The sequence below is a fragment of the Camellia sinensis genome, chromosome 11 (assembly GCF_055761805.1).
Source record: "Camellia sinensis isolate YWXY chromosome 11, ASM5576180v1, whole genome shotgun sequence".
NCBI classification, from domain to species: Eukaryota; Viridiplantae; Streptophyta; class Magnoliopsida; order Ericales; family Theaceae; genus Camellia; species Camellia sinensis.
In genome coordinates this window covers 81,084,833-81,088,233 of record NC_138971.1, presented here as the reverse complement: position 1 = coordinate 81,088,233, position 3,401 = coordinate 81,084,833, and positions in this window count along the sequence as shown.

Sequence of the window (3,401 nt, the reverse complement as noted above, 5' to 3'; positions counted from 1 at the left end):
CATGTATCAAGTTGCATTTCACATGACATCTTAGAATAGCCGAGCCTATTTCTAGTTACATTTTACATATGTTTCATTAACCATCTTAACATGAACTAGGACCATGCATTTGATTACTAACTAGTTTCTATTTTGGCTCGGAGTACTCAGTAAGTATTTATGCTTTAGCATCTTGCATGCGTGTGAGTGTTGCCATAATAGGATGCTTACCATGAGGCTAATTGCTTATGTGATATAACTGCCTGAATGCCTGTGGGTGAAGTTTGGATTGCTTGAATTGGAACAATTCATTGAAATCCGTGTTTTGGCCTACTTGCGAGTAGCAAATCTCAAACAATTTTCCAAGCAAACGGATATGCAATGCTTTGTTCCAAATTAGGCGATCTAGTCTATACTTGTATGTTGTGCGCATCACATAGTAATTCTAGGCTAATAACCAGAATAAGAGCACATAATGTTTTCAAAAATCTATATCATGGTTAGTAGAGGCCGATCTTTGATCGGGCGAGCGGGGGTGCTCATAGCTGACCTTCCCCAATCGTACCCAAGTTCCCGAGCCGAGGCAACTTTGGCGATGACGGACACGTGGCCTTAGACAACGAGTCAGGGTTTCCTAAATTCCCCCAAAATAAAATATTTAGGTGGCGACTCTGTATCTGGCAAAGCAGTCCATGTTTGGCACTTCTTTACAAAAAATCTGTTTTCAAAAACGATTCGTCGGATTTGGACTCCTTGGTTCAGATTTAGAACCGTGACAAATTGAGTCCTGAACTGTAGTGACCCCAATATGAACGAAACGGGATTCCCTCCCGGGGCGTTCGGGGACGTCTACACTTATCTTCCCAAAAAAGAGATTTTACTTAGTAATTGAACCATAACGATGTTAGTTTAACTCAAGCATCTCATTTAAAGTTTTCCAAATCATCTAAGTTTTCAATTCTCAAGTCCAACAGGATGAATTTGAATTCTATTTGATTTTCATCCTAATTCCCTTTCGTTCTATCACTTTCTCTGCTACCGCTCAAGATGAAAGTTTCTCTCCAACCCACTTCGTTCTTTTCCAACATTCTCTCTTTTGTTCTAGAAACAAATTAGCATAGGCAACTATTAGTATCATTGGCTTAAGTGGCCAAGTTTAGCTCAAACTAATATTTCTTAGACTCCAAGAAAGAGAATATACGAAGTAATGGTAGCTTAACGATATTACTTTTACTTAAGCAGCTCACTTAATGTTTTCTAAATTACCTAAGTGCTCAATTCTGAAGTCCAAAAATGTTGAATTTCAATTCGGATTAATTTTCATCCTATTTCCCTTTCTTTTGCCAAAGTTTGTCTTCCACCACCAAGGAAGAAAGATTTTCTCCAACTCTCTCCGTTCTTGTAGAACCTTCTCTTCTTTATTGTAGGAACTAATTAGCTTAGACAACTATTATTTTCGTTTGCTTAAGAGGCTAGGTGTCACTCAAACTAATCTTTCTTTGCCTCCAAGAAAGAGAATTCCAGGAATAATCGTAGCTTAACGATACTAGTTTAACCTAAGCAACCCATTTTATGTTTTCTAAATCACCTAAGTGTTCAGTTCTCAATTCCAAAAAGATGAATTTGAATTCCCCGTAAGTTTCATCCTATTTACCATTCTTTCCTCTAACTATCTCTTCTAGTTGTCAACAAGACAGTTTCTCTCTAACTCTCTCCATCCTTCTCTCTTTTTTTTCTAGGAACTAATTAGCTTAGGCAACGAACATTTTCATTAGCTTAAGTGGCCAAGTTTAACTCAAACTAATCTTGCTTATCCTACAAAAAAGAGATTTTACTTAGTAAGTGTACAATAACCATATTAGTTTAACTTCAGCATCTCATTTAAAGTTTTCTAAATCACCTAAGTGTTCAATTCTCAAGTCCAAGAGGATGAATTTGAATTCCCTTTCATTTTCGTCCTAATTTCCGTTCTATTTTCTAACTTTCTCTTCTACCACTCAAGAAGAAAGTTTTTCTCTAACTCTCTCCATCCTTCTGCAACCTTCTCTCTTTTGTTCTAGGAACTAATTAGCTTAGACAACTATTCATTTCAACAGCTTAAGTGGCCAAGTTTAACTCAAACTAATATTTCTTAGCCTCCAAGAAAAAGAATATACGGAATAATTGTAGCTTCACGGTATTACTTTTAGTAATTGCAACTCATTTAATGTTTTGTAAATCACCTAAGTGTTCAATTCTCATGTCCAAAAGGTTGAATTTGAATTCCCTATAATTTTCGTCGTATTTTCCTTTCTTTTCTCTAACTTTCTCTTCTAATTCCCAGGAAGAAAGTTTCCCTGTAACACTCTCCGTCCTTTTCCATCCTTCCCCTTTTTGTTTCAAGAAACTAATTAGCTTAAACAACAAATAGTTTCATTAGCGTAAGTGGCCAAGTTTAACTCAAACTAATCTTGCTTAGCCTCCAAGAAAGAGATTTTACTTAATAATTGTATCATAACGATATTAGTTTAACTCAAGCATCTCATTTAAAGTTTTCTAAATCATCTAAGTGTTCAATTCTCAAGTCCAATAGGATGAATTTGAATTCCATTAAATTTTCAACCTAATTCCCTTTCGTTTCTCTACCTTTCTCTTCTACCGCTCAAGATGAAAGTTTTTCTCAAACTCTCTCCATCCTTCTCCAACCTTCTCTCTTTTTCTCTAAGAACTAATTAGCGTAGGCAACTATTAGTATCATTTGCTTAAGTGGCAAAGTTTAGCTCGAAGTAATCTTTTCTTAGCCTCCAGGAAAGAGAATATATGGAGTAATGGTAGCTGAACAATATTACTTTTACTTAAGCAACTCATTTAATGTTTTCCAAATTACCTAAGCGCTCATTTCTCAAGTCCAAAAAGTTGAATTTGAATTCTCATTAATTTTCATCCTATTTCCCTTTGTTTTTCCAAACTTTATCTTCCACCACCAAGGAAGAAAGATTTTCTCTAACTCTCTCCATCCTTGTAGAACCTTCTCTCCTTTATTGTAGGAACTAATTAGCCTAGGCAACCATTAGTTTCATTTTCTCAAGAGGCCAGGTTTCACTCAAACTAATCTTTTTTAGCCTCTAAGAATGAGAATTTACGAAACAATCGTAGCTTAACGATACTTGTTTAACCTAAGCAACCCATTTCATGTTTTCTAAATCACCTAAGTGTTCAATTCTCAATTCCAAAAGGATGAATTTGAATTCCCTGTAACTTTCATCTTATTTACCTTTCTTTCCTCTAACTATCTTTTCTAGTTCTCAGGAAGACAGTTTCTCTCTAACTCTCTCCGTCCTTCTCTCTTTTTTTCTAGGAACTAATTAGCTTAGGCAACGAACAATTTCATTAGCTTAAGTGGCCAAGTTTAACTCAAACTAATCTTCCTTATCCACCAAAAA